The sequence below is a fragment of the Phyllostomus discolor genome, chromosome 4 (genome assembly GCF_004126475.2).
Source record: "Phyllostomus discolor isolate MPI-MPIP mPhyDis1 chromosome 4, mPhyDis1.pri.v3, whole genome shotgun sequence".
NCBI classification, from domain to species: Eukaryota; Metazoa; Chordata; class Mammalia; order Chiroptera; family Phyllostomidae; genus Phyllostomus; species Phyllostomus discolor.
The window spans coordinates 56,749,345-56,774,903 of NC_040906.2; the positions used below are offsets into that span (position 1 = coordinate 56,749,345).

Sequence of the window (25,559 nt, forward strand, 5' to 3'; positions counted from 1 at the left end):
AAAGTCAGTGTACTTTTACTGGATTAAAATACAGTTAAATTGCATTAACAACAAAGAAGATAAAATGTACTTGGCCACTTTAATCTTTTGAGCTAATTCCTGTGTCAGATATTATTTTTAAAATGTTAGAAGTGAAGATATGGGATTGGAAAATTCAGGAAAGAATGATAGGGCCATTTGAATTGTCACTGATAGATGGATGTTGTTGGTAGTTTGCAGAAGATATCTTAATAATAAAAATACAGAAATTATAGAGATTTAGTCTTGATAATCACACAAATTTAGGTTTAATTCTTACATGTATAGGACCACTCACTCTTAAATTAGCACCCCCCACTTGAATAAAAGAGAATATAATGTCCTCGTGGGAGGTCAACTTTGGCTTAAAATTAAGAAAAATTTCTACTGAATACTACAAAAATGTAACACAATAGAACATCCTAATAACCAAAATTTTTTGATTAGTCAACAAAAACGAATATTTGTGGAAATCCTATTAAAGCCAAGTGCTCTACTAAATATTTTACGTGTACACTGTATTGTCTATTTCAGTCTTCACAATAACATGTGAAGTAGGAACAATTATTAACCTTATTTTACGAAGTGAGTCCCAAAGAGGTTTACCTCTTGCCCAGGGACAGAGTGGTGGCAGAGAAGCCAGAACTTGGACAGGGGTAACCTGAGGTGTGAGTCTGAGTTCTTTACTGTCATGTGTGTGTGGTTACTGAAATCACCTGTGCAAACTGTAAAAGCTCTATAATGGCTCTATTTCCTGTTCCAGCGTGAAAATGTCAAGACTTCATTTTAGGTCAGATTGTGAACGTTGCCACCTCCCAGGCTTTATGTGCAGCAGAACCTCATGCTGAAGTGTGAACTCCATGGGATGGAGTTGCCTACGTGCAAATTAAGCAATCTGGATTTTATACTAAGGACACAGGAAATCACTAGAGAATTTATTCAGAAAAGCAACACAATCAGGTTTATTTCCTAGATATCACTGTATACCTATGAAAGAGGTCTAGAATATGAATTTCTTCAAGGCAGGAGATAAAATTAAAGGCTATTGTAAGAGCTTAGACAAGAAAGCATGAAGGGCAAAATGAGGCAAGCAATGAGGTAAGGAGATGATTTGGGCATTTTTGAAGTTGCTTCAATAAAATGTAAAGTCGGCACAGTGGTGGAGAAGGAGATACAGAGGTTTAAGATGACTCCAAGGTTCTTGTTTGGGGGACTTGATGCACAGGAAGCAGACACCTTCTCGGGCCCCCCAGTCATCACAAATCTTCATCTGCCTTGAAGACCAATTTCATGTGAAGGCACTCATATTTATTGAGAAAAAAGAATAAAAGTTGTGTTGAAAAATTATTCTGCCCTGAGATATTGAAGCAAGAGGAAGACTGAAAACAAGGATAATAGTGAGGAATCTTTTGCAGGAAGAAACCCAAGTCAGTTGGAAATTATGTTGCAGGGCCCTGGCTGATGTAGCTCAGTGGATTGAGCATGGGCTGTGAACCAAAGTATCACTGGTTTGATTTCCAGTTAGGGCACATGCCTGGGTTGAGGGCCAGGTCCCCAGTATGGGGCGTGGGAGAGACAACTACATATTGATATTTCTCTCCCTCTCTGCCCCCATCTCCAAAAATGAATAAATAATTTTTGTTTTAATTGCAGGGATGAAGAGGAGGGCATGGTAGAGAATGAATAGTTCTGATTATTTCATTAAAAAGATTTGAATGAATCGGTCGAAGTGTGGGCTATGGTTAAGGGTACTGACAGACATAGGAATGCTGAACAGTCTTACACAATAGTTCCCTTCAAGTTAAATTTTGGTAGGAATTTCAGCAATAACATATTCATGCCCATAGGTCAGACCAAAAAGCATTCCAATGCCAAATAGAAGTCATGTGCGGCTTCAATATTTTTAGAGGATTCACATTCTGTCCCATTACTACAATACTCTATGAACTGTTCCATTAACTGCAGGTATTTAGGCGTTGACTCTAATAAACTCTATTTTTTGATTTAAGAATGATGTCCATGGGTTTCTGTATAATGTTAAAGCTGATCTTTGTTACCTTTTGAAATCTCTTTTAGTTCTGAGTTGCTCTGGTGTTAATTGAATTAGATTTTGGGATCTCTTCATCAGATACAAACTTACAATGAATGGTTTTTGGAAATCAACAAACTGATTCTTTAAAAGAAAAAAATTAAGTCCACATAATTCTGCTATGCACACTGCTACCTATATAAACAGTGCTGTTGTGCCTATGGTAACAAAGTCAATACGTAAGAAACAAGTTATTCTTTCTCCCTTCTAAAACTGAAAACTTGGTAATAAGGCACCGAAAACTGTTGCCTTGAACAGAATCCCCAAAGCCAGTCTAGTTTTTGCCCTTGCCTGCAATAATTGATCGGTGTGTAATTTCAACAGAATTCTCAGGCTCTGCAGTTTTGGGGTGGCAGATTTATCTTACCTTTGTGTTAAGGAAAAGGGTGGTCAGGTGTGCATAACATACTATGTAGCATATAATCTTATGTGGTAAGCCATTGGAGTTAATTTTGATTCACATGTAGGAACTCTAAGTATTTAGAGTTAGACCTTATAAATGCTGACAAGATCTAAGAACCCATGTGGCAAAAACCTTCTGCCACCTAAATTAATAAAATATTAACATGGGTTTTGACAACAACCTCCTAGCATTTAAATTGCACTTTAAATATTCAAACACACTGATTGTAGCAAGCAAGCTTTTTATTTTATTTTTGGCAAGTTTGGCTTACTCTTCTTTCATGAGATTTTGTGCTTCTACATTAATACATGACACATAAAATTTTGAAAAAAATTGAGTGAAGTTTGATTGGACAATAGATATAGCATTTGATACTCCAAAGGTATATGCTTTTTTAAGCATAGGTGACTATTTCCACAGTTCATTTGACTCTTATAGACTCTTTTTCTGTAGCAAAAAGTAAAATAATATTTCCAGACAGGGTGTTGAAATTAGATTAATTATTAACTAAAATAAAATATTTTTAAAATTACATTAAAAAGAAATTAAAAAGTAAAAAACCTTTTCCTTGATTTAAATTTTGCTAGTCTGGATGAACATAAAAATAGTATTAAGAAAGAATATTTTGACGTTTTAAACAGTCAACCAGTATAAAAAGTGAGTGGAATTTTTATTTAAAGAAAAACTAAATTATAGGTTCACCAAAAAAGCCAATAACTTTTTAAAAGCCACATTTATTTAAAAATTCAACAGAAGGCAGCTTGATTCCTCAGGGGAAGGGTGGGGGAGCATGTTATAAAAATCCCAACAATTATTGGAGATGGGCATGAAACACACACACAGAAGAACAAAATGTGTCCATGGTATTTCATGACCCACAGTCTGTATCCTTCTACCATTTGCAGGCAGCATATATGTCTGAGTAAAACATTCATTGACTTTGAGAGCTTATACTACATTTTTTCAACTGAGATATTTTTCAATAATTAGCAGGTAAAAAAAATAAAGGCCATTCCATTTGAGAGATAACCAAAGCAACGAAAGACACAGGTTATGTGCAATTATTCATTGCACAGATTATGCAGAGAAACAGTGAAGTTACTATTTATCACAAACCAGCACTTCAGTGTGACTGAAAGATCATCCTTTCTCCTTTTTCAAACAATGAAAACACAGTGTCATACACAGTGATGCAGAGTGACTCAATGATGGAATGCCCAGGCAAGATGTGAGAGGAGGTGATAGAACTGCAAAAATACTCTGTTAGAGATAATTTGCAGCAAAAAGGTCCACGTGGGGCATTCTGTGAATCAGTCTCACCTGACAGATGTGTACCACCACTGAAGTAATTCGTGTACTTTATTTTAGCAAACAATACAAAATTAATAGCTCAGAGAAAGTTAATAGTGCCAACCCAAGGTTAAACCATTTAACAGCACACTGGTATTCACCTAGTGTCTAACTTCTCTATCTTACTAATAATTCAGAGCTGGAGTGTTGAGCAAACTCTTATCTTTTAAATGAGGAAATAATGGCATCTTTTCTTGTCGATTTACTCTATAGTTTTTTAATATATAGAGAGACTGATATGGTAATTTTATTTCAACAGTTAACTTTTTTATAGCTATTGTTCAAGTACAGTTGTCTCCATTTCCCACCCTCCAGTCCCTCCCACCACCCCACCCATCCCTGCCCCCCACCCTTGATCCTCTCCCCTTTGGCTTTATCCATGTGTCCTTTATACCTGTTCTTTGATGACCCTTCCCCATTTTTCCCCGTTATCTTTCTACCCCCTCCCCTCTGGCTACCATCAGTCTATTCATTATTTCAATGTCTCTGTTTATATTTTGCTTATTTGTTTGTTTTGTTGATCAGGTTCCATTTTTAAACAGGGGTGTCATCAACAATGGTGGTATTGATATACACTGGAAGAAACGTAGACCTAGAAGGCACTTCAGGAAGAATGTTGCCCACTTATTTCATGGTAATAAAATAGAAGCTTATAGAATTTAACAGTTTAGGTAGTTATTGTCATATCTGGGACCAGAGTTCTGATTTTCTAACTTCTTTACACTGGTAATAATTTGTTATTTATAAAGAAAAATAAGCTATGAGGTTTAAAAAATAGTGAACAAAGTTTATCTGAATAGAAAGATGAAAATGAGAATTGTTTTTTATTAAGCAAATAAACAAACATATTTATTACAGTCATTGAATATGTCTATTATATTTCTTTTATTGATTCATGAATAATCTCAGAATTTGAAGGCATTTAGTTTATGTTAAAAACCCTTGATCACAGACAGTTAATCCCTCTCCTTCCAATTCACCTTCTCATCTACCAGGTGCAGTGCAAAGAACATTAACACTCTAAAATGACTTGAGGGGGAAAATGTGTATCATTGTTGGGAATGAGGAAGAAAGAGCTGCACACGCCCTAAGTGTCTTTCTCTAGGATTATTGCAGCGGGAGCAGGTGGAAGGAAAGCCAGATTTTGCAGGGATGTGGGCATGAGGACGATCACTGTAACTCAGAAATAAGTGGAAGATGTGCCCGTAGAACACAATAATTACAATGGCACCCCGTGGTGAGGGCTGGAAAGAGAATATGTTTTGCAGCAATAGTAGGACACTGAAGATTTCAACAATATTTTTGAGATGTCCACCAGATGGCAAAATCTGTGCCCAGCTTACAACAGGTGCAGAAGGCCATGCCAGATAAAGAACAGGAATACTGCTCCCCATGAAGGCAACTGAATTCAGGAAATAATGCTTTACTTCCGAGGATGCAGTTCTGGCTGCCGAACCTACACAGTCCTTGCCTTGATTAACTCTTATTTTCCTTTGACCACTGCGCCAGTGAACTGGCAAAGTTATAATAACTGGAAATTTAAAGATGTCTCTCCTACCTAAAAGATTTTTACGTTTATGGGATACTAATGATAACTTGATAAAACCATCGCAAATCCCATGTTACACAGTACAGGATTTTCTGTGTCAGGATGAGTTCACACAGGAAAGTTACCAGAAATATAAAAAAATGTCATTGTTCAAAATAAGGGGCATGTTTTAAATAAATGGTGCAGCTATCTGCCTAGGAATTGGAATTACTACATACAAGTAGCAGAAAAGGACACGCTAATGTTAAAAGCTACTCCAGTTAAGAATAAGAAGACAAGAAAAACTAAAGGAGTTCATCACCAAATCACTATTATATGAAATGTTAAAGGGATTTGTTTAAGAAAAAGATCAAAACTATGAACAATAAAATGGCAAATAATATAAACCTAACCACAATTGATTCTTTTTTTAATGATATATTTATACCTACATATTTTTTATTGTTGTTCAAGTACAGTTTTCTGCCTTTTCCCCCCACCCCTCCACAATTGATTCTAAAAAACAAATTAAGCAAACAAGAAGAACAGAGACAGAATCATGAATACAGAGACTGTTTTGTTGGTTGCCAGATGGGAGGGGAGTGTGGGGGAATGGGTTAAGAGGTGAGTGGATTAAGAAGTACAAATATGCAGTTACAGACTCACCATGGGGATGTTAGGTACTGTATAGAAAATGGAGTAGCCAAAGAACTTATATGCATGACCCCCGGACATGAACAAGGTGTGGGGATTGCCTGAGGGAGTGCAGTGTGCTGGGTGGAGGGAGACAAAAGGGGAAAATCAAGATGACTATAATAGCATAATCAATACAATATAATTTTTAAAGATTAAGAAGACATTTTAAGCCTGAACATAAAGCTGACAATTAGCAAGTAAATCCAATTGGAAGCTGCAATGATATTTTTAAAAATAGCTAAATTCATAAGTACAATATGAACAGCAAATTTAGCAGATTTGAAAACAGAAAATTAAATCCACTAATAGAAGTCAAGCTCAAGAAGTTTCCACAGATAGAAGAGGGAAAAGTGAGACACAAATTTATTAAGACAATAAATGATACATGATGCAAAAGCCCAGAAGGCACTCTAATTAAGGAATGTAATTTTAGAAGGAAAAACCAAACCAAACATAGTAGTTGTAATAATTTCAAATCTCAAGACAGAATGGAATCTTTATATCCAAAGAGTCTATAAATAAAAGGAAACATCAAATAACAGATAAATTAATCAAAATAAACAAAAATCTAGACATATCCTGTTAAGCTAGAGAAGGTTAAAAAATGAAGATACAAGTCCTTCAAGTTTCCAATGGTGAAAAATTGCTAGTGTCCAAAGAGAGAAAAAGCACAAGCAAACTTTGGGTTGTATCTTATCTTCCTCATATTAGATATCAGAAAATAAAAGAACAAGAAATTTTAGAGAAAAGTATTTGTATACCAAAAAAATTGTCATTTCTTTGGAGGGTGTGAGAGAAACATTCTCACACAGCAAGAGCAAAGCAAATATATCATCAGTGTACACTTCCTGAAAAGATGACTCTAAGGTATACTTCAGCCCTACCAAAGTTGGAAAGGACGGGAAACTGTAATATACAAAAATACTCAGTTAGGACATGGAGTTAACCCACAGTGCTATATTGAAATCATCGTTGTCATCATGGTTATAAAACAGTACACTTCTAAAGAACAATTCTTTAAATTAATATGAAATAGCAAATTTTAGATACTATATAGATATATATATTTTATCTTCACCTGATGACATTTTTTCAGTGCTAAGAGAGAGAGAAACATTAATGTGAGAAACATTGGTTGCGTTCTTGTATATGCCCTAACCAGAGATGGGACCCACAACTTTGGTGTGTGTCCTAACCAGGAATTGAAGCTGCGATGTTTTGATGTATGGGTCAATGCTCCAACCAAATCAGCCACACCAGCCAGGGCCTAAATTATATTTTTAAAAATTAGCACATATGGATGTATCCCTCACACATTGATGTTTCTCTCCCTCTCTTTCTTCCTTCCCATCTCTGTAACAATAAATAAATAAAATCTTAAAAAAAATAAAAATTAGCACATAGTTGGACAGGAAAATAAAATTTAATATTTTTATCTTATATAGGAATAGTTAATAGATACTGTTTCATTTGTGATGCTGACAATTTCTTTTAAAATAATGGAATGAAAACAAGATTGTATATTCTTTCCAAATAATTAGAAAAATCAGAGGGGAAAAAAAGAAACAAAAAATATACAGTTGACAGAATCTAAGAGGCAAGTTGGGAAAAACAATAAAGAATAAAAGTAGAAGTCACAAAACAAGTTACAAGAAGCAAGATCAAATATACCTAACACTTATGGTAATGAATTGTGAATTGGTTTGCTCACATTGAATAACAAAAAGTACCAAATTAGATCACGAAGCAAAAGTTGAACAGCTGCTGTTTATTTAAAAAAAGCATGGGACAAATTGCCAACATTAAAAATAAGTAATGGGCCAAAATATATCAGGCAAATACAAACAAAAATGTAGGTTTTACAATGTTATTAGAGACAAAATTTATTTTAAGCCAAAAATAACTTAAAAGGATAAATAAGATAGTTTTATATTTATAAAGGTAAATCTTCTAATAAATATATATTGGTCATATATTTATAAAGTTAATCATAGTACAGTATAATGCAACTCTTACAAATTCAATATAATTGTTGAAGACATAAATTCATTTCTTTTAGTTTTTGAGAGAATATATATGAAAACAAAGTAAAGGCAGTGAAGATTTGAATAAAAATAATTAGTTATGTTAATTTAATAACTATGAATCAAATGTACCATACAGAGAAAACTTTCCTTTATAATTTCTAAAACTGATCAATTATGTAGCAACAAAGCAGCAAGGAAATGAATAAACAATTAAACAAACAAAATAATCCTACCTTGATAAACAATGGAAAGTAAAATATGTAGGCCTAACCCCACATTGTTTGAGCACAAAACATTAAACTTATAAAATGTATTTTAAATTTTATAAATCTTTGGAGTTCTCTATGAAATGAATAACATGTATGAAAATGAAATTGTTACAATGGTATAAGAAGTAGAAAACTTGACCAGGCAAATTATAAGGAAATGAATTGCAAAATATGTTAAACTATTTTAAAATAATGATAAGGTTTCATAGATGAGTTATTGATCACTTCTTAAAAAAACACTTATTTCCACAATTTAAAACAGAGTCAAAGCATAGAAAAACAGAAAATTGCTCAAAAGGTTTTGAGAAAACATATAAATTTGATGGTAAAACTACCAAAAACAAATAACTACAATCAACAACACAAATTAGTAGATGTAAAACTCTTATAAAATTCATCAGTTACTTAATTTAAAAGTGCTCCAAAAATATCATCCAAAATAGTAATGCAAAAATGATGCAATATTGAAAATATATTAATGAAATATTTTATGTCAATGGATCAATAAAAATTATGAACTATAGTCAGATGACAAAAAGGCATTTTCACATTTACTTATAATTATTATAAATGGCCTCTGTAATGAGAAGTGAAAGGAATCTCCTTATGTGATAAAGTTTATCTCAAATCAAATTTATATCAGTGAAATCATAACATAATGAATACTGATAAAAATATATTTTAATAGTGAAAGATTATAAATACTTAAATCACAGTTAGGAAAAAGCTAGACACTTTTACTATTAATTTTTTTCCAGGAAAATCTGCCAATGTAACTAAGAGAAAATGTTGATCAGAATTATAGAAAACATTAAGAGCAAATATTGTAAAAGAGTGGTTATATTTATAATTATTTACAGACAAAATTATATACCTAAAAAGCTAAAAGAATCGACTAAAATGGTGAAATTAATAGATTATATCTGTAATTTCTCTGTAGAAGATCATTCTTCCAGAAAGTTAAATACTGTTGAACATTTGTACCTTACAATTGTATTACAATGTCAGCATATAAGCTGGAAGTCTGAAACTCATTTCCTTTAATGGCCATTTAGTGTTTTTGGCTTTGTGGGTACAAGATCTTTGTTGCAAGTATGCAACTTTGTCATAGGAGCATGAAAATAATGATGGGCAATATATGAAGAAATGTACATGGATATTCCAATAAAACTTTATTTATGGACATCAACCTTCAATTTTCATATAATATATTTTTTATGTCATAAAATATTCTTCTTTATTTCCCAACTATTTTAAACAAAAGAACCTATAGAAGGCCATATCTGGCTAACCCCTGACTGAGCTGTAAGTGGTCTGTCAAGTGGTGTTTACACAAATCCAGCTGCTCGTATTATGAGAACAAAATTATCCTCTCAAAGCCTGCATCAGGTCATGAAGAATTTTATAAACTTCATGAAAGAAAGAGCTTTTTACTACCAGGTATATAAATAAGAAAGAGAAATGAATATGAAGTTTAGAAAGGACAGATTGAGGACACTGAGAGGTTAAAAAAACTAAGATAGTAATATAGACAAAATCAACTTACATTTTCTTAGAATGTTCTTAGACTTTCTTAGAATGTCTCCGAATTTTCTTCTACAATGTATTACACTGATTTGTTAAAATATATTTTGTTTCATTTACATCTCCTTTTGGTCTTCAATAATGGACAGATGTTTTTGAAGAGTAAACCAAGGCCAAGAATTTGAGAAACCAGCTCAGGAGAAAATGATGAACTACACTGGATCAGAGGTTAAACTGACTGGCTGAGTAAGGTGTTGTTGTTAAACCATTCTGCAGTTAAGGATTTGAAATATCCTATAAGATACACATTCCCTGAGTCATGATATCAAAACAGTATTGAAATCACTACTTTTTATAGAAGCTAAGTCATTTTATTTTTTTAGGTTGCATTTTTGAAGACAGATAATGATTGGATGGGACAAACTGTGGGTATCTGTGTGTGTATAAAATGTATGTGTATGACTACTGTTGATTAATTCTGTTATTGATTATAAAATTAGTCATGGAATAAGAAAATTTCTTATGAATCAGTTGAGATTTGAGGAAAGAGAGAGAGAGAGAGAGAGAGAGAGAGAGAGAGAGATCCCCACCATTATATCTATTATTTTTCTCTAAAAATTTTATGTATGCTGTATGTATGTCCTTTTACAAATCACCAGGTAGTCTGCTATGACACTAAATTTAAAAGCTACTTAAGGCAGTTATATTAAAGCAAACCACTGAGAACTATTTTAACAAGTCACTTGAAGTAGAACATAATTATGTCATGAAAGTAAGAAATTTCAAATAGCATCCTGATTGAAATTTTAAATGACTAGAGCTCAACAGATGTATTGATCACCTCCTATGGAAGGCAGTATATTCAGGTGCTGTGTAGCTTGGTAGAACTTAAGATACAACATCTGTTCTTACACAGTGCACAATTTCACATAAGAGATGACCCAGGTGCACACATATCTGGCTAGTCCACATATAACAAGTATAACAAAGCTGCAGAGTGCAAGGGAAGTACAGAGGAAAGTGTGACATTGCATATGAAAATATCAGAAAACATTATAATAGAAATGACATGTAAATTGGATATAATTAGGACAAAAGTTCATATGTATTGTGTAATGCACTGGGTATTATAAAAAATTTCACTGCAACACTGGATTTTATTGAGGACAAAAATATATTGAGTGGAAACTTTTTTCAGTGTATATTGGAGTGGAAAGTGAAATACTTTCTAATAATGAAATTGTATATTTATGTTAGAGCATTCTATACATAAAGACACTGGCTTTTAACCAGGACAATATTTAAGCTGAGAGATTTAGATGAAGACATGCATGAAAACTGTCTAGAAGAGCTAAATCGGGTAATTTCAAAATCCTAGTTTAGTGAAGTGATGTCAGCATCTCAGTGGCATTAAACACCTCTTGTATTTTTGTACTCCATTCAACAACAAAAATTCAACATCATTCCAGAAACAAAAGTGTCTCTGTGGGAATTGTGGAATCCAGAACCATATGTCAAGGGACTCGAGAGGAGTCTCACCCATCTGTGCATCAGGAAATAAGCAGATAGAACTCAGTACCAGCTGTGGTCCCTGCAGAAGCCTGTGGACTGATTCCAGCTCATCTCTGCCACAGTCCAGGAGCACCTGAACAACCCTGACTTGGGAAACCCTCCACAGACAAGAGAGCCTTTGAAGTCCAGGTTGGGGTGCAATGGAGTGGGTAGGAGGAACAGCTTACCTTTGCCCGTATCACATCACCCCCAATGTGGCATAGCTTAGGGTTAAATGAGACCTTCTCAGCCATGATTTCTCCTCGGGGGAAAGAGACATGGGTAAATGAATGCCCAGCTTCCTCCTTTGTGTGGAACTGTGCCAAAGAGACTCTCTTGCAGACTCTGGACTAGTAAATTGGAAGTTTCATGACTGGAGGAAGGAAGAGGATAGAGGCAGCAGCAAATAAAAATAACAGAGTCTGGGCATTAAGAGCAAATGGTTTCTGAAGACCAGGAAATCCACCCAGGAACCCCTGGGAGTGCACATCCTGCTGACCCCTGGAACTGGCCTGAGTGCTGCACCCACACAGTGCTCCTACTCTGCAGCTGGGTCGCTGGGCAGGCATCTGAGAGCAGCAAGAGGGAGATCTAGTACATGCAAAAGACCAAACAGAAATTATGGGCTTAAGAATTCAGTTGAATGAAACGAAATATGCAATAGAGATTATCAACAGCAGAATAGACCAAATATAAAAAAATCTGTGAGTTATAAAAATCACACCCTTGAAATAACTCAATTAGAAGAAAAGAAAGAAAAGAGTGAAGAAAGCCTATTTAATCTATGGGACACCATAAAAAGAAAGTGTGTGTTATCGGAATTCTGGAAGAAGGAAAGGGAGAAGGGAACAGAAAACTTATCTTTAGAAATAATGGCTGAGAACTTCTCAAACCTGGGAAGAGATTTGAACATCCAAGTTCATGAAGCTAATAAATCACCCCATAATTTTAACCCAAATGATCTTCCCCAAGACACACTATGTCAATATCAAGGAACAGAATGGAATACTAAAAGCAGCAGGAGAAAAAAAGACTGTAACCTAAAGGGAACTTCAATTATGCAGTCAGTGCGCTTGTCAGCCAGGAGCAAGTGGGGTGATATATCCAAAGTAATGAAAGAAAAAAATGCCAACCTAGAATACTCTATTCAGCAAATTTACCTTTCATAAATGAAAGAGAAATAAAGACTTTTCTAGACAAACAACAGCTGAGATAGTTCACCACCAATAGACCTGCTTTCTAAGAAATACTAAAGGGAACTTTTTTACCTTGAAACGAAAGGGCACCAATCAGTAACATGGAAACATGAAAATATACAATGCACTGGTAAAGATAAATGTATAGACAAATTCAGAATATTCTAATACTATAATATGGTGGTATGCTAGCCACTTAATTGTAATGTAAAAGTCAAAGGGTATGAAAAATAATTATAATTTGTTACTTGTTAATTAGCTACTATAATTTGTTAATGAGTACATAACATAAAAAGAGGTAGATTATAACATGAAAAACATAAAAAGTGGGACCAAAAGGCTAGAAATTTTGTATATGCTTAAAGTTATCAGCTTGAAGTAAACTCTGATATATATAAGATGTTTTGTGTAAGTCTCACAGTGACCTTGAATTGAAAGTCTTATCTCAAGTCTTGTCTCACTGAGAATTTTTCCATTTACTTTTCTCCAAAATACTATACCAGGTTTACCTTCTATAAAATAAAGTAGATTATAGTTATTATAATGTTGGTGGTAGAAATTTGGACTTTTGACTATTTGGACTATAATCAAAAACAAAGGGGTGAAAACTGTCAAATAGGGTGTATTTGAAATTCATTGACTTACCTGCACAAACTCATATGTAGTGAAGAAAAATACATAAAGATGTTTATGGCAGCATTGTTTATAAAAGTAAAAAAATGTGATGGTTACCTAAATATCCATCATTGTGAGATTATAAATAATTTGGTACATTTATATAATGTAAAACTACACATCAGTTGAAGTGATTGAGCTATGTGACTGTGTATCAAAATGATCAATTCTAAAAACAAAAGCCAAACAAAAAAAATACCATATTGAGAGCAAAGCAAAATGTAGAAAGATGCAATATGATACCACTGTATAAAAATTTTAAAATAAATAAAACAGGGCTCCATGTTATATGTGTGTTCAAGTTGTGTGGAGTACAACTTAAAAATATAAAGATTGTGCATGAAATTGATAATAGATGTTACCTATGAAGGCAGCAATAGGAATGGGATCAGCATAAGGTACAAAGGAGTCTGCCACTGTACCATGTCTTATCTCTTATTGTAAGAATCTGAACTAATATGTCAAAAGAAGTCATGATGAATGTTTTAAAGCAACAAACAGAATACAAAGTTCAGTAAGAAACTTAGCCAAAATTATGACGAATCCCATTTTGTTGCTGTGGGTACTTCAGGTTTTGCTCGGCAATAAAACCATGTGAGTAGTTTCATGTAATTTGCTCCAGAACCTCTCCATTTGGTACGTATGTATGCCTCCTTTCATTCCCGGGCCTTCTGCTGTTGTTCTTCAATTACTCTCTGGCCTAGTCTCCTCAACTGGATGTGCATTCTTGCCACTTACTAGCAGATTCCTTTAATTGACCCAGGTAACATTTCCTACTTTATGCACTTTTAATACTAATTTCTCAAATGGTTAAAGAATTTTGTCTGGGTTTGAAGACATTCTCATCATCTGTTTTATGCTCCTTCTATCCAAAGAGAGGTCTGTCATCAGCACTGAAATTTTCCTGCTATTATTCTCAAATATCAAATCTCCCTCATTATCTTAATCTTTTCTAGAATATCTCTTTGGTGTTCTTGAAACTTAGTTCTACTTATTATGCCTTTTTACATCAATAATACCATTAATGCATTCTAGGTAAATTATTATATACATCTACAGATTTTTCTTATTTTAGTTCTATTTAATCTGTTAACCCATAAATTGAGTTTTAAATGCTAATTCTTATTAATTTCATTTAAAAGTCTGGTGTCCTTTTTCAATATCTGCCTATCTTTAGTTCATAGACTTTTGTTTCTATTTCTTAACACTTTTATAATTTGAAACATGCTTACCGATACTTCATTTTTAATTATTTTATTATCACAAGCTCCTGGGATGTTAATTCTGTATCTTTTTGTTATGTCTGCTGAATATCCATACAATAGCTAATTTCTCATGTAGTATTTTTTTAAGTTGTGGGTTTATGTGAAGTTTTCTTGAGATCTAAAGTTTTGAGGAAATGACCTTCCATTATTTTATAGTTGCCTCTGTCAAGTATTAAAATATATTGGTCTACATTATCAGAGAAATGAAAATTAAAACCACAACTAGATATTACATCACACCAGTCAGAATGGCTATTACCAATAAATCAACAAATAACAAGTGTTGGCAAGGATGTGGAGAAAAGGGAATCCTTGTGCACTGTAGGTAAGATTGAAAATTTGTGCAGCCACTGTGGAAAACAATATGGAGTTCCCTCAAAAAATTAAAAATAGAACTACCTTATTACCCAAAAATTCCACTCCTGTGTATTTATCCAAAAAAATCCATGTCACTAATTTGAAAATATATATGCACCCTTATGTGCATTACAGCATTCTTTACAATAGCCAACATGTAGAAGTGATCCAAGTGTCCATTGATAGAACACTAGATAAAGAAGATGTGGTACATATATACAATGGAATAGTACTTATCCATAAAAAGAATGAATCTTACCAATTGCTAAAACATAGATATAAACCTAGAGGGTATCATGCTCAGTGAAACAGAGAAACACAGAAAAAGATAAACACCCTATGATTTCACTTGTATGTGGAATCTAAAAAACAAAATAAATGAACAAACAAAACAGAAACAGACTCATAGATACAGAGAACAAACTGATGATTGTCAGATGGGAGGGGGGTGTTCAACTCTAGATGAAAGAGGTGAAGTGATTAAGAAGTACAAATTAGAAGTTACCAAATAGTCATGGGGATGTAAAGAATAGGGAATATAGTCAGTATTATTGTAATAACTATGCATGGTGTCATGTTGGTTCTGGAATTATCAGGGAGATACTTCATAAGTTACATAAATGTCTAACTACTATGTTGTACACTTGAAACTAATATAATATTGTATGTCAATTACAATTAAAAAAAAATAAATAAATAAGATACTGGCCTGACACCAACTGCTACATTAATTTAGACACCAAGGACTTACTTTTCATAGAACAGTATATATCCAAATTACACTTAATGTGAAGAAATCCTACAGTTTTAAATCTTTTAAAACATTTTTTTACATTTTCAATTAACTATACTGGGATACCATTAGTCGATAATATTATGTAAGTTTCAGGTGCACAGTTTTATCTGTACACCCCTTCCTAAAATACTTTTCTCCAGAAGACAGAACAGGTAAAAGTGTCCTTGAATTCCTGGACAAGACTATTATATTTTCTAACTCTTATTTCAGTGAGAATACAACTCTTTGAGGCTTTGTGCTCTACACAGCAGTTCTCAGTTTCAGTTCTCCACATTATGAAGTTCAAGAACTCATCTGTTTATTTTCTCAGACTTTAAAACAAAGCTATATGAAAATCTAGACATGCTAAACAAAATATAACCCCCTTCTACTCCCCAGATCCCTGTGTCAGCTTTCATGTTTATCACTCAGGAATTTAGTTACATCTTTATTTCTGAATACTGTAGTTTTCCCTTGATTTATTAGGAGATTAACTATGTATGTATGAATGTATGTATGTATATATGTATGTATGTATTATTTATTTTTTAAAATATTTTATTTATTTATTTGTAGAGAGAGGGGAAGGGAGAGAGAAAAAGGAGAGAAACATAAATATGTGGTTGGCTCTCACATGCCCTTTACTGGGGACCTGGCTCAGCCCCAGTAAATGTGCCCTGACTGGGAATTGAACTGGCAATCCTTTGGTTTGTAGGCCAGCACTCAATTCAGTGAGCCATACCAGTCAGGATTTAACTATGTATTTAAAAAGCAGTTTTATTAGTTTAAGCTTGAGTTTTAGATGTTGGTAAAGGAGTTTCATGTTTATTCAGTCTCTGAAGTTGCCAGAATTGAACATTTTTGTAGGTTTTGTAAAAATGATTACTTTTATTTTAATAGATCTCATTTAACCTTAAAATTTCTGGGGCTGTAGGAAGCTATGGACCTCAGGATGTGTTGTAGAACTGGTCAAAAGTCATCAATGCAAGTCCTTTTCTAAAAGTCTGTGGACAGACTATATCAAGTGCAAAAGGATTTCCCACATTTGGTTTCTTCTGAGTCTAGGTTGGTAATAATAGCATATATTTACTCAAATAGTTGTTTCTGTAGACAGTTGACTTCCCTAGGAAATTAGGCTCAAAATTTATACAGTTATGTTTTCTCGGTGATAAAAGAAAGAATTTAATAAGAGTCATTAGAGATTTCAGTTGGTGGATTTATCAAGAACAGTAACTGGGTTCCTTATTTTCATGCTCTTAATCTAACTTAATGAGCTGCTTTACATTTTAACTTTCTGGCACATAAACACCTAGTTTAAATCACAGATCACTTTTGGAGGTAGTTTAATTAAATGTAAAATATGGCACAGCCCTTTTTTTGACTTTCTTCTTTTCCAGCTATTAGAAACGGGGTGATTGTATATCACAGTTTGCTTGGGATAGTCCTGATTCACTCCTGTTCTAGAGAAATTATTAACAAACCGCATTGTGATTTAGATGACACACTTTATGGTCACTCTGTTTATACAACTAGCTTTCCCAGTCTTCTGGAGCCACTGATGCAGGAAACAGCCAGTGTCAGTGAGTACTTCTCTGGCACCTCCTAGCTGCCTACAATTGCAGGACCACCACAGCTGTTCAATCCAGGGAAGACTCAGAAAAACAGGCAAACATCCCAGCTGGTAATGCTGGGTTGATTTGCCTCTCCCAATTGCCCCCTGACTAGCTTGCTTCATGCCTTAGATGTTTCACCTTTTGACATCAGTTACTCAGAGAGGAGAGACAGTGTTAATCTTCTCTTATCATAATCTTATCATAAGTTTATTAGGATATGCCAAACAATCCACTATCTTTCATATGAGCCTAATAAAGTCTTTGCTGTTCCATTGTCACTCTCCTATACACATTACCCAAAACAAAATGTACCAGGGCATAATTTTGCAATCACATAATTGCATATTATTTGTTAATACCACCATTATGTGCTCATACTGAAAGTGTATTATGATCCCAACTGATCACAGACACCAATACAAGGCAATCGTTCTAAAATATAACAATGATTAAAAAAATTCAAAGCACTTCTTAAGGGTTATTGCGTCCTAAAATCATTTTATTCCAGAATGGACATAATTTTTAATGAGTAGAAAAAAGTTAACTAAGACAATTTTCTCACACTAAAAATCTTTTACCATATTATGATAGATAAAATATATTTAAATAATCATGATTCTTTAACAATTTCTTCAAAAATTTTCACAAATAACAAAAGGTCCTTACATGTTAGAAAAACATTTTTTGTTATTAATGTAGTTAGCAATTATGTTTTCTTCCAAATGAAGTTCTTGACTTAAAAGTTTAAAGGAATATTACCAGGAAAAATTTGCAAAGTCCACCTCCACCTCGGCTTCCACCACTTTTGATTCCTCTAAACCCAAAGGCAGTGAGAGGAGATGACATTATTATTATGAAAATTACAGGGAGATAAGTCAGTAGCTTTTATTTTTGAGTTTTAATATAATTCCATTTCATGTTCTTAATGCATTCAATTTTCCCTACATAAAAATGATATTTCAATAGGTATTAGTATATTGCCAATGGTATTTATCATCATCAAAATGTATGTAAAATTTTAATGTTCCTTAAAATCAAAATAATATAAAATTACAATTTTAATGTTTAAAGATCTTATTTGCCTTTATAGGCATTATGAGTCTTCTTTTTTGAATTTGACTTCCAAAGCAAGATCTCCCACCAACATAAACAAACCACCTTGTTTTTCAAAAATCTTTGTATTACTATATTTAAGCAAAAAAATAGAAATCATATTTCTTATATTCTAAAGGTAATAGACATGTGAAGTAGCTGTTGGCAAAATCCAAATCTATAGTATTTTAAAATTCAAAGTATAATTAAAATACTTAAATTTTTTCTAATTAGTTTCCCTTTGAGTTAAATTTGTTTATAACTATCACCAATATTTAAAGCACCCTGAATAAAATGCATTAATAATTTGTAAAAAGTGATAAAATCAGAAAAAGTAGTGGAAATGTATATTTTTTCTATTGGTAGCATGCGACAGTGGTTTGGAATTGATGTTAAAAGTGGCTGTGGCCTTAGAAAAATTTTTCAATGGAAATTTTAGAAGAGCTAATATATACCTTTTAGCGTGTTTGTTTTGAGTAGAAATCTGAAGTACATTATCCTAAGGTCTGCTTTGTGTCCTCTCTTTTGTTTGTTTGTTTTATGTCTAATTTTTTTTAATTTTAATTGTTCAAGCACAGTGTTTTGCCTTTCACTCCCATCCCGGCCCACCCCCTAAGCCCTTCCTACCTCCCTTCCGTTTCCACCCCTCCCCCCTTGTTTTTGTCCTTGTGTCCTTTATACTTGTTCTTGCAAACCCTTCCCCTTTTCCTCTGAAATTTCCTCCCATCTTCCCTCTGGGCACTGTCAGCCTGTTCTCTACTTCAGTGTCTTTTGTTATATTTTGCCTGTTTGTTTGTTTTGTTGATTAGGTTCCTGTTAAAGGTGAGATCATATGGCATTTGTCTTTTACCTCTTGGCTTTTTCCAGTTAGCATAATGCTCTCCAGTTCCATCCATGCTGTCGCAAAGGGTAGGGGCTTCTTATTTCTTTCTGCTGAATAGTATTCCATTGTGTAAATGTACCATAGTTTTTTGATCCATTCATTTACTGATGGGTACCTAGGTTGCTTCCAGCCCTTGCCTATTGTATATTGTGCTGCTATGAACATTGGGGTGCACTAAGTTCTTTCGGATTGGTGTTTCAGGGTTCTATAACCTATTATAAAATTATAAAATAAATATTTTGCAAAGACACTCAACAACAAAACCAAACACAGAATTTGGTCCTTTGAAAGGTCTCTGAACTGAGAAGTGGTGAGCCTGGCTTGCTGCATGGTGAGCATACACCTCAACACCTCTAGTACCAAGTGTTGTTCATGATGTTCTCGTGGGTGCACAACAGCTGTTAACAGAATTGAACTTGAGTAAGTGTTTCTACTTCAGATCATCAGCTATCCCATCCATACCCCCTAAAGTGCCACACTGCTGATCAAGAAAAGATGGACACAAATAAACATCAATTTCTGAAATGGATGAGTTGAGTTCCACAGGTGGCAATCATAACCCAAAATTTCCTTAAAAAAACCACACAAATGAAATCTAAATTTCATCTTAACATTTTAGTAGCTGGGACCTAAAGCGACATAAAGATGATCTCATCCAAGTCTTAGTACTTGAATAAGGTTGTTATGAGAATATCTAATGGTGACTCCCAGGGGAAGAAGAGTAGGACAGACACTGATAGGCAAGGGTAAGTCTGCCTTTACAGTGTTGCTCATAGTCAGCCCTGAGGCGAGGAAAGGGGTGTATCTGTATCTTTATCTTTATCCATGTTTCTACCTAAATGCTTACTTCTGCCTTTTCACTCTAATGTGTGAGGCTCACCATACAGCCCAATAGATTTGGGTACAGAAACAAGGAGCGATATTTCTCTCTGCCAGTTCTGATCTGAACTGAGTTAATCTGAACTGAGAACACAGTTATGATTTCACAGACGTGTCTGTGAAAAAAGAGATTCCTGATCATGCCTGAGTGTTCGTTAAGGCCTTACATTGCCATTCAGTGGTATGTGGGTTCAAGGGGATGCTTATACATTGGTTCTAGGAAAAATGCAGGAAGATTCTGGACCTGTCAATAGGAAAAAGAACTTCTGGAAGGAACCTTCGTAAAGGAGGTTAGGGAAGGAAGTGTGTAATTAAATTGACTTCTTTTCTTTTTATACATTTCTTGTGAAAGTGCTAATGAAATTGATGGAGGCAAAGGCCAGAGCTTGAATAATTAATTCAGATGCTGGCAAACCAGACCTTAATAATCAACCTGGATACCCACACTAGACATGTGTTGGTCTAATCTTATGAAAACATATCATTCTGAATAAGAAATATGCAACTGAAGTATGTACAAACAGGCTAATGTAAAACAGTTATTAGTTCCCAATTCAAGGATTAAAGTGACAAAAATGTGCTCTGCTAGAAAGTATTTTGCTACTGAAGATAAATTATTTTTCCCAGAAAGTCCATATGCTACGAATACCCTTTTCTGAGGATCCAAGTGATTTAAATAGAAGAGGTATTTTCTCTTACAAATAGGATTTAATTTCCAAGAACATGGCACCTAAAGTGAATTACATTTGCTTTCCTTTATATCATCTCCTACCGCATCTTCCTGTCTCAAAGAAAAAATGTTCTTGAACCTTCCCTCTTTTATCTCCTATAAGACTGCAATTTATTTTTTTTTATTTCTTCTTTCCTTTACAAAATTTTCTTTACTGACTTAATAGCCTTACTCTATGAAGGAGCTGGGGTTTCTCTAATCCCAACCAAAATCAATTTTTCCTCAACAATATGCTACCCCTCAATTAAAAAATGTTATCTCCTTTCTTTCACTGGTAAAAGTCTTAAAATCTGAAATTATTCTTCAGTTTTAGTCCTGTTTAGTCCTCAGTCTGAGCCCCAGTCTCCATAAATCTACTAAGCTCTTTAAAATACACCCATGACCTAATAATAATAATGAAGTCCATCAGCTCCTACACTATTGTCTTATTAACCAATGACATTATGGGTTTTCTACAGTTTCGGGACCGTATTTTGGTTATCAACTTACCTGCCTTGCTTCCTGTGGCTTTGTTATTCCTACAACTTCTCCCACTACCTTTCCAGTTAATTAGGAATCGTCCTAGATTTGTTTTACCCCACCTAATCTTAAATTTATACCCCTAGTCACCTTCACTCCACTTTTGTTCCCCAAAGATGTTTATTTACATGTGACCTAATTCTTGCCACAGCTTCATACTTATCCATATATTCAGCTTTATATTTTAATCTAATATCTGGACATAAAATTCCACCAGATAGAACATATCTACGTGAGTGTATTTGTTAGTATGTCAAAGGTATAACATCAAAAGCCAAATTCATTATCCTTACTTTTATGCCCTATAAAACAAAACAAAAAAACAAAAATCACTACCCTTGGTTTTCAATCAAATTGGATTTTTAACATTATCTATAATTCCCCTATACAGTGCCCTATAGTTCTTTATTTTCTCATATTTGCTTACCTCACCTTTGTGTTTGGAATAAGCAACTTTTATTTATTTATACTCAACTTACTCTGAGCTCCTCATGCACAGAATTGGTGAATCTCTTATTGGTTTATTCTGAATCTCAAAAACTATAACACAGCACTCAGGTACAAGATAGGTATTCACATACCTGTCCCATCCACTTTCTCATCTTCCTTTTCATGTTTATAATATTTTGAGCTACAGTACTATGTGTACATGCAGATTTTCATTTTAACTCCATGCCTCTATTTATGTCTCAGTATCTACAGTGGAGAATTCTTGATAGGTGTGTGGTACTCCATAAACACTGTATGTGGGAGTGGCACATTTTCATCTCTTTCCTTTCTTAAGATATAGAAGGAGTAGTGTGTAGCTTGTGCCCGGCAAGAGATAAAAGGAGGGAAGGACAAGGCACAAGATGATGAATGTTCTTGTAAGGGTAGATAGACTAATCGATATGAAGAATTTGTTCTGTTAGGCAGGAGGAATGGAGCTGCAAGCTGGTATGTAATCATGCATATCACTCATGGGCATAGAGTAGAATAATATACCTCATCAAATGGAGGAAGAAGAATGCTAAGAAACAGAGAGTTGCCATAGCTGTTGTTTTAGTTTTCTTGTATATCTTGTCAAGGAACTTGCTTAAGAAAATTGAACACTGCATATAATGTGCCATCGAGCAACATGTACACTGAAAGAAACTGTACTTCATAGAATTTACCCAAATGCACACACACAGTCATTTTCAGCACACCTACTGTATGCCATTTAAATTCACACTAGAGGTAAACTGAGTTACTGCTATGAAAGACATTGAAAGGGGACTAAATGGTCATGTAAAAATACAATAAGGATTAAATTAAAAAAAGAGAAAGAAAGGCATTGAAAAGTGCCAATGAGTGTTCTGGCCTTGCCTCTGATTCTAATTTAGTATGTGGCTCTGGGAAATTCACTTAATCTCTCACTGTTATTCTTTAAATGATGATACAGAAAAATGCTAAAGATCTGTGATTCTAGAAATTCCCATGTATATAGAAACACATCAAACTTAAATCTCTTTATACATACCACATGTCAAAAGAACAGATTTATTTTTCTTGGTGGTTCAAACCATCCCATAAAATCATTCCACACAGCTTTCACAACCTCTGACACAGCACAGCTCCCTCTTTACAGGAAAATGCTGAGTGAGATAGAAACGTCCTGATGCACCCCCGCCACCTGCCACCTCCACACATGCACGCACATGCACACACAGCTCTTTCCAACAAGAAGAGAATGAGGCTTTAAAAAACAATCTTACAAAATAAAGTTTAAATATTTAAAATTTCATTTTAAATATATCTAAATGGAATTGGATTTTTAAATGCAGAATTTCTATATTGCTTTCTTCTTATTAATTTTATAATAATGAAAAGAGGATTTAAGGGAGAGCATGAGAAGCAGAGAGAAGCAGAGGTGTTGCATGCGATTTCTAGCTCCTGAGTCATTCCAGTCTTTAGCACAGCTAAAGTCACATGACCAAAAATAATTTAAAATGTTGAATGTCTTACACAACATCAACTATTTTTGATGGCCACAGTCCTATCATCACAAATCCACTAAGGTCTTAGAGAAATCCATTTCTTAGCAATTAATTTATTTTCAGTTTACTCCTTACATCTATGCTGAAGGGAGGAGGCCTGTATTATCATTCCCAGTCTATTAAACACTACATAAATCCTCCATTCATTGGGGAAAAAATGACTTACGTATTTTTCTAAAAAGGAGAAAAAAGACACAAATCAACCACACCATTGTTATGGGCAGGAAAGATTCAGAAGGCCTTTAGGCTCTGGAAGTGGCATGCCTCTGAGGCTGCTCTCAGAATGCTCAGCTCTGGGCTGTGGCAAAGCCACTGCCATGTTAATCTGCTTCATTACATCTCTACAATTTGTTCACTGCATGAAGGAGCAGTTATTTTCCTTGCGAGAGGGAGACCCAGCCTTCACTTTGAAAGCTTTACCTTCAAAGGCCACACAAGTACAGTCACAGATGGACACTGAAGGCCAGAAAGTCAAACAAATATTAAAATACAGCATGCTGGATTTGCAGCTCATTTCATTTTAGGGAGATTTATAAACACAGAATAGCTAGATTTAGAGCTTTTGAATCTTTTAGATCTGAATCCAAGTTTTCAAAGCACATGTCTTATTTTAAACATTTTCATGAACATAAATAACAATTCTTCGATAGGTCAAAGGTATAATCATGATGGCTTACCTGAAAAAAGGAAATTGTGTATCATAGCACAGAATCCATATGTATGTTGAATATAATAGTCTCCAAGGCAATTCTTCAGAATTCCAACTAAAGCAGAAAGTAAAATCTCACATGTGTTCCATCCTCACTGAGAAAGAAAAAAACACAGGAAATGATGGCCTCAGCACCCTCTCTGCTTCTGCCTTAGCTTTCTGTGCTGACACTCGCTCGGTGGTATCCACTGACTGTTAGAAAGCAGCATGCTACATTGAAATAAATAAATAAATAAATGTAAGGCGGCGTCTTACATGATAGCTCCATCTCCTGGCCAGAAGTGGAACCATAGCCATTCAAGATCCTTTGACAATGCCTCATTTAGCATGTCTGAGGAAGTGGTGTAGAGTCCATAATTCCACTGTATTTTAAACCAACTACTTTAATGAACTGTATATTAAACATTTAAGAAACATTAGGGTATTACTTTTCAAAATATGTGATTTTACTTTTAGAATTTAGTTACATTTATTTACTTTATATTTAAATGGAAGCTTTTCATATATCATTAAACATTTCATGCTTATCTTAGGACTTATTTAACTTTATTTACCATCTATAAAAATAATATGTATCCACTATAAAGTAATTCAGATGTCGAATTTGTCTTTACTAGATAGCTTTTTGAGGAGAAGTTGTGTAGGTTTTGTTTATAGAAAAACTGTGTGATGATGTTACTGTTTTTATTTGGGGGAGGGATGTTGAAGGTTAGAGCCAATGCAGGACAATGAAATTACTAAAAGACAAACTAGAAAATCTTCAATCAACCCCAGCTTTTAAAGGTATTTCAAACTATACAGCTATCAAATTACACCCTCTATGAAATTTGATAATTATTGTATACTACAGTGTGTAGTTATATCTTTCTAGGGGAATAAGAAAAAATTATAATGAGAATGCATTTAGTAAATAACAGGAGTTAATTGAGCATACATATTATGCAATCAATAAAATATTTTTTAATTAATTTCTCTATGGTCAACTGTGAAACCCTGGTTTATTTTTAAAAATATGAAATAAAAAAACAGTCTTTCATTTTTTTTAAATGTCGTTCAAATTTGGAGACAGGTATATGAACTAAAATTCTCCCAAGTCTATTTTTTGTAATAAAGGGGAATACACACATATGTTCATATATACATGTATACATAAAAGATTGAAACAGAGCCCTGTTGTTCTCAATTCAGGACCCAAATGTCACTTTTCTAACTTGTTGCCTTGGGCATTGAAGTGGTGGAAGGTCACAGAAGGGGAGATCTGGGCTGGAAGTCAGAAGACCTCAGCTCTTGCCTTTGACCCACTGGGTAACTTTGGACCTCATGCTCTGGGGTCTCCTCAAGCTCAGTTTTTCCTTCTGATCGATGAGAGAACATTTTTCTCCATGTTCTCCTT

At 34.1% G+C, this 25,559-nt stretch overlaps 1 protein-coding gene across 2 annotated transcripts in view; it reads right to left on the reverse strand.

The window, feature by feature from the left end:
• The window catches only part of SCN2A (sodium voltage-gated channel alpha subunit 2), a 133,770-nt gene extending 109,387 nt beyond the window's left edge, over nucleotides 1-24,383 (reverse strand). The window contains exon 1 of one of the 2 annotated variants that reach the window (XM_036023365.1): nucleotides 24,135-24,356. The gene's annotated coding sequence lies outside the window, so the exon portion shown is untranslated. Of the gene's footprint in view, nucleotides 1-24,134 lie in introns of both variants that reach the window. The other variant, XM_028508401.2, reaches the window with a different exon arrangement.
• Nucleotides 24,384-25,559: the final 1,176 nt, after the last annotated feature.